The following is a 7,163-nucleotide window of genomic DNA, read 5'->3' as shown; positions in this document are numbered from 1 at the left end:
GTCGTGGCACGACGATTACAACAATTCAATGGGTTGCCTCCCATGCAGCGCCTGATTTAACATCGCGGCACGACGCAGACAAGCGCATTTAAGGCTCGCTCGACCTCTGAGGTTCAGTCAGGTGGATCTCTGACACTTCCTTTGATTCATTCATGCCTACGTATAATTTCAATCTCTGCCCATTGACTCTAAATGTGTGAGAGTCTTTCTCTGAGGCAATCTCCACAGCCCCTGAAGGGAATACTTCAACCACTCGAAATGGACCAGACCATCGTGACTTAAGCTTACCCGGGAATAGCCTTAATCTGGAGTTATAGAGCAATACCATGTCTCTCAACAATGTTCTGGTCGTGCAATCTCTTCATTCTTTCCTTGTACAACCTTGTGCTCTCAAAAGCCAGATATCGAAACTCGTCAAGCTCATGCAATTCAGTGATTCTCGTTGTGCCCGCAGCCTTAATGTCTAGGTTCAGCTGTTTCAGTGCCCACCAAGCTTTATGTTCAAGTTCCACTGGCAAGTGGCAGGCTTTCCCGAACACCAACTTATATGGTGACATACCAATTGGTGTTTTAAAAGCAGTTCTATAAGCCCAGAGTGCATCATCTAGCTTTTTCGCCCAATTAGTTCTTGTGGCGTTTACTGTCTTGGTCAATACACTCTTTATTTCTCTATTAGACACTTCCACCTATCCACTTGTTTGCGGATGATATGGTGTTGCCACCTTGTGACGCACATCATACTTCGCTAGCAACTTCTCGAATGCTCGATTACAGAAGTGGGTGCCTCCGTCACTGATAATAGCTCTCGGTGTCCCAAAACGGGTGAATATGTTCTTCTTCAAAAACCCCACCACCACTCTTGCATCATTAGTGGGAAATGCTGTAGCTTCTACCCATTTGGACACATAATCTACAACAACAAGTATGTACTTATTGCCAAAGGAGCTGACGAAGGGTCCCATGAAGTCAATCCCCCAGACATCAAACACTTCCACCTCTTGAATCGAGTTCATGGGCATCTCATGGCGACGAGAAATGTTCCCGATTCACTGACATTCATTGCAACCCTTCACCCATTGGTGTGCATCTTTGAACACTGTTGGCCAGAAGAAACCGGCCTTTAGCACTTTCGCGGCTGTCCTGACTCCTCCAAAATGCCCTCCATACGCCGATGCATGACATGCCTACAAAACAGAAGATTGTTCTATCTCGGGGACACACCTCCGGATCATATTGTCAACACATATTCGAAACAGATAAGGTTCATCCCAATAATACATGCGGCAGTCACGATAAAACTTTTTCTTTTGTACAGAGGAAAGATCATAGGGAACTATACCGCAAGCCAGGTAGTTTGCAAAGTCTGCATACCATGGCACTTCCTCAAGACTTGTAGCGAGCAGTTGCTCGTCTGGAAAGGTTTCCAGAATGTCCTCAACCTCATTTGAATTTTCAGCTCCCTCAAGTCATGATAGATGATCAGCGACTTGATTTTCTGTGCCCTTACGGTCACAAATTTCGAGGTCGAACTCTTGCAGTAACAGCACCCAACGAATCAGGCGCGGTTTAGACTCCTTCTTCTCAATCAAGTACCTGAGAGCTGCATGATCAGTGTATACAATTACCTTAGAGCCGATCAGGTATGACCTGAATTTATCGAAAGCAAACACCACAGCCAACATCTCCTTCTCAGTCACAGTGTAGTTCAGTTGGGCTCCACTCAGCGTTCTACTGGCATAGTAGATTGGATGCATTAGTTTGTCTTTTCGCTGTCCCAGCACTGCTCCCACTGCGTAGTCACTGGCATCACACATGAGTTCAAATGGCTGCTCCCAGTCGGGGGCAACAATGATGGGTGCTGTGACCAGCCTTTTTTCCAGCTCCTCGAATGCTACCCTGCAATCATCAGAAAACAAGAAGGGGTGATCTTTTTCTAACAACTTACAGAGAGGGTTGGTAATTTTTGAAAAGTCTCTTATGAATCTCCGGTAAAAACCGGCATGCCCGAGGAAGCTCCTGATTGCCTTGACTGAAGTTGGAGGTGGATGCTTTGCTATCACGTCAACTTTAGCGCGATCCACCTCAATTCCTTTACTTGACACCCGGTGCCCCAAGACTATACCCTCTTGTACCATGAAATGGCACTTCTCCCAATTAAGAACCAGGTTAGTCTCAATACACCGTTTCAGTACACGAGTCAGATTTATAAGGCACTCATCGAATGAGTTCCCCACCACTGAGAAATCATCCATGAATACCTCCATTATGTCCTCTACCATGTCAGTGAATATGGCCATCATGCACCTTTGGAATGTGGCGGGTGCATTGCATAGGCCAAATGGCATCCTCCGAAAGGCATAAATGCCATAAGGGCAAGTGAAGGAGGTCTTTTATCTGTCCTCAGGTGCAATAGAGATTTGATTGTATCCTGTGTAACCATCCAGAAAACAGAAGTGCGACCTCCCCGCCAATCTGTCTAGCATCTGATCAATGAAGGGAAGTGGGAAGTGGTCTTTCCGGGTGGCCAGGTTTAACTTTCTGTAGTCCATGCAAATTCTCCAGCCCGTGATGGTTCTCGTAGAGATCAGTTCATTATTGTCATTTTTAACCACCATCATGCCACCTTTCTTAGGCACACATTGCACCGGGCTAACCCAGCTGCTGTCAGAGATTGGGAAAATGATTCCCGCATCCAACCACTTTATCACTTCTTTCTTCACCACTTCCTTCATGTTGGGGTTCAGCCTTCGTTGGTGTTCCCTGGAAGGTTTGTGTCCCTCTTCCAGCAGAATCGTATGCATACAATAGGCGGGGCTGATCCCCTTAATGTCTGCCATGGTCTACCCAATGGTAGTCTTACACTCGTTGAGTACCTGCAAGAGTTGTTGTGCCTGCACATCTAACAAACTAGATGAGATAATAACAGGTAATGTGGAGTTAGGTCCAAGGAACTCATACCTAAGATGGGCGGGCAGTGGCTTCAATTCCAGCTTTGGTGGCTCTTCAATGGATGCCTTGGCTGGAGGAGTTTCTCTGTTTTCTAAGTGTAAGGGCTCAAATTCAAGAGTTCTATCCCAGAACCCTCTACCCTCTAAAGCCAATACCCATTCCGCCAGTTCTTCCCCATTCACCTCATCTAATTCATCAGACTTGCAGCAAGAGGGTCCTCAATAGTCAGCATCTCATCATCAGTTTCTACAATTACATCCACGGCATCAATAAGAGAGCAATTGGCGAATTCACTTGGTCGCCTCATAGATTTTTGCACATTGAATGTTATCTCTTCATCGTTCAGTATCATCTTGAGTTCCTCAGTCTCACAATCAATGATAGCTCTCCCAGTGGCCAAGAACGGCCTTCCCAAAATTATTGGGATCTCAATCTAGAATCACAAAGTCTGCAGGGAACACAAATTTCCCTACCTGAATCAACACATCATCTAAGATACCAGATGGTCTTTTCACGGTCCTTTCCGCCAGCTGCAACAACATCGAGGTGGGTCTAGCTCTTCCAATCCCCAACCTCTTATAGATCGCTAGGGGCATAAGATTTATGCTCGCCCCTAAATCACAAAGTGCTTTGGCGAAAGCGAAGTTACCAATTGTGCAGGGAATTGTAAAGCTCCCCGGGTCAGATAGCTTCTCAGCAATTGGTCTAGTCACCACTGCACTACATGTCTGAGTAAGAGTCACCGTGGCCAAGTCTTGGAAATCAAATTTTGCAGGACATCAAGTCCTTTATCATTCTTGCATAACCAGGCATCTCTTTCAAAGCATCTATCAATGGGATATTTACCTGGGTTTGTTTCAGCATCTCCAAGAATTTCTTGTATTGCTCCTCTTTTTGGTACTTGGCCAGCCTCTGAGGGAATGGTGCGGGAGGTCTCTTCTTCCCAATGATTTGGGATTGCTCTTTATCAGCTGGCACCTCAACTACCTGTTCCTGGGCTGTCTCAGCTTCTTTCTCAGCCTTAATCTGAATGTTCTGTTCTTCCTGGGAGGTTGGACTGTCACCTTTGTCAGTTTCGTTGACTCATCTAGCTCAATGGGCACTGGTATAAGTGTCTCAGCCTGTCTGCTTTCTCGAGCCCTCTCTTGCTCCACGTCTAAGTCTCTTCCATTACGTAGACTCACTACCATCAGCTGCTTCGAGCCTTGATCTTTTGGATTTATTTGAGTGTCTGCAGGTAATGTCCCATGAGGACGATTGTTTAGAGACATCGAAATTTGGCCTATCTGCACTTCAATATGCTTGATAGCTGAATCATGTGCATATACTCTTTCACTAATTTTTTCATTAGACCCAATAACCTGCTGCATCATTGCCTCGAGTCTAGAAAACTCATCTTCCTGTCGTCCACCTGTCGACGCCCCCTTTTTTCTCGCGAAATCGGGTTTACGACATTTGGGAGGACAACTCTATTCCCTTTTGGGATTTGGGTTTTTTTGGAATTGAAGAGTCGCCACCTAATAATTAAGTGCATTAGGACACTAAGGGTTTTTGAGTTGGAAAACCAGAGTTTGGGTAAGGGCTAGAAATTATCTCAAGGGGAAGGTGTTAGGCACCCCTCAAGATCCACTAGTATGGTTCCCGGCCATGCTATATTGTGACTTAATGTAATCAAATAAACAATCAAAGATTCAACTATACAACATTGCAAATAAGCTAAAAAGACTTTGAAGGTAAGTAGGGAAGACAGAGATTTACGAAAAGGTTTGAATGGTTTTACCAGATGAGACGAAAACAAACAAAGGGAGAGGGGTCCTAGTTCATGATTGATATGGATCATTAATGCAATNACCATACCACTTTTGATACCTTCCTCGATCCTTTCCCCTAGTTTGATGATGTCGGAAAATTTCTGGCCTTCAATCAACATTAACCTCTCGTAGTACTGTGGGTCCTGAGCTCGGATGAAAAACCTGTTCATCTGTTCTTCTTCTAAGGCTGGCCTGACCTTAGCGGCTTCAGATCTCCAACGAGTAGCATACTCGCGGAATGTCTCCGTGGGTTTCTTCTTTAAATTCTGGATGTAGAATACGTCTGGCGCATTCTCTTGAATCTGAATCTGTCCATGAAATCGGACGCCATACCTACCCAATTTGTCCACTTCTTGGGGTCTTGGCTAATGTACCAAGATAGAGCATCCCCTTTCAGACTTCTCATAAAGAACTTCATGCGGATCTTTTCGCAGTATGTCCTCAAATGGACTCTGGGATCTCCTGTGCCATCAAACATTTCGAACTTGGGAGGTTTGTACCCCTCCAGAAGTTCAACATCTGGCTGGATGCAAAGGTCCTCATAATTCAGCCCCTCGATGCCTTTGTTTCCTTCAACACCCTGGACTCGGCTAGTAAGTTTCTTGAGCTCTGCGGCCAGTTTCTTGATAAGAGAGTCTTTGTCATCAGACTCAGGTGTGCTTGAAATGGGTTGCGTGGGATGCAGCATAGTTTCCACATAAATGGGATTGTTGTGATGAGGGTAAGAATGGTCATTTGCAGAGTTTAGTGGTTCGGGGATGAGTAATGGGATGTTACTTGAAGTGTGGCATGTGTTGCAGTGGTGATGGGGAGCGGGTTGATTTTGTGGTTTCGGGATATTTTGTGGGGGTGCGGGGTTTTGAGTGTTGGGAAAGTTGACATCTGGGGTAGTGAGGGAAAATGACAAGCTGGCCAAATTCCGGACTTAGTCTAGTTCTTCCTGAAATTTCAATAACTTTTATTCAAGCTGGGAGGCACTTTCCTTGGAAACCTGAATACCCTGGGAAGTCTCTACCCTTTCAACCAAATTCTCCTTCCTGATGTTACCCAAGTCTTCCATTTTCCCTTTGTTCTTGTTTCTGATAGGACCTGGAGGAGGAGGAGGTGGAGGGCCCTTGGATCTCGTAGAGTATGATGATGCCAGAGTGCAACGGACTAACCCTTTGGGGAAGGGGAATAAAATAAAAAGTAAAACAAAAAGGTAACAAGTTAGTAAAGATTATGAGGAGAAAACGTTGCGATATTTAAACACATAGTGCAAGAATATAAATCGTGTCCTAATCTGGGTGCCTCGTTGTGCCCGAGGTAGGCCTAGCGACAAGTTAATTTGGAGAACTTATAATGCTAAATGCCTCATTTTATTGATAAAAATAAGATGAATCCCAAAACGACACTAAAATAGAAGAAAAAATAAAAATGTCACTAATGGTGGTTGGCCTTATTACATTCATGAATGGAAAGGAAAATTCCTATCTATTTGGTCCCAGAAGGGCCTTCCCCAGGTTGAATGCTCTCGTTGATCAAATCCTCCAGCTCGCGTAGGTTCACCAGTAAAAATGCCTTTGCCAGGCATTCTCCTTCGTTTCCCTCAGCGTTCTGGTAATCAGTGACTCTTTTCCTCACTTTTCCTTCTAACTCCAGAAGACTGTATTCCATATTTTCCAGCTTCTCACCAGCCTTGGTGACCCTCTCTTTCCATTCATTGATTTGGCCACTTGATGGGAGATTCCTCCACCAGGTCAGCAAGAGTGAGGGTATACTGACCATACCGAAGTCGGGGACTTTGTTCTCCATTTTCTGCAAAACAAAAGGGTTAAGACCATACCCCCCACCGGCCTCGACTATTTAAACCAATAATTAGCATTAAAGCATTTAGTTCTCCAAATAAATGCACAAAATAAGGTGGCGTTTGTTTGGGTTCCAAGGAAACCCAGTGGACTTTGGACAAGGCTATCTTAAAGAGTCATTATGTGGACAACATAACTGACTCGACTAGGTTTGACAGTGATGCATGCGCAGTTAAAAACAGAGTAAGGTTTCTATGGGGTATTAGACCGGTACCCTTGAGCGGATAACTCAAGAGGGAAAGGCACGGAACCGTCGACTGCACCGCTGATCAACTGGTTTTACCGCAAATACGCCTTTACCAAATTTAGGGGGTAATAATATCGGAAGGGCGCAACCACTCATTATAACCGTTGCTATGGGATTTTGTTTGGCACAAGTGGAATATGATGTTGAAGATGCAGTTACAAGAATGAAACAAATTGTCACGTATTTGCACATTCATAAAATAATGATTACAATGATTGCTCATAATTACATCAGTATTGAAGGAAAGCAGTAAAGGCATTAAAGAAAAGAAAACAAAGAGCCAAGTCAGTTTCGCAGTAGAAGAGAAAT

Source organism: Nicotiana attenuata, unplaced genomic scaffold (genome assembly GCF_001879085.1).
Source record: "Nicotiana attenuata strain UT unplaced genomic scaffold, NIATTr2, whole genome shotgun sequence".
Lineage (NCBI taxonomy): Eukaryota > Viridiplantae > Streptophyta > Magnoliopsida > Solanales > Solanaceae > Nicotiana > Nicotiana attenuata.
The sequence above is the reverse complement of the archived record's forward strand: the minus strand, read 5'-3'. Positions refer to the sequence as shown.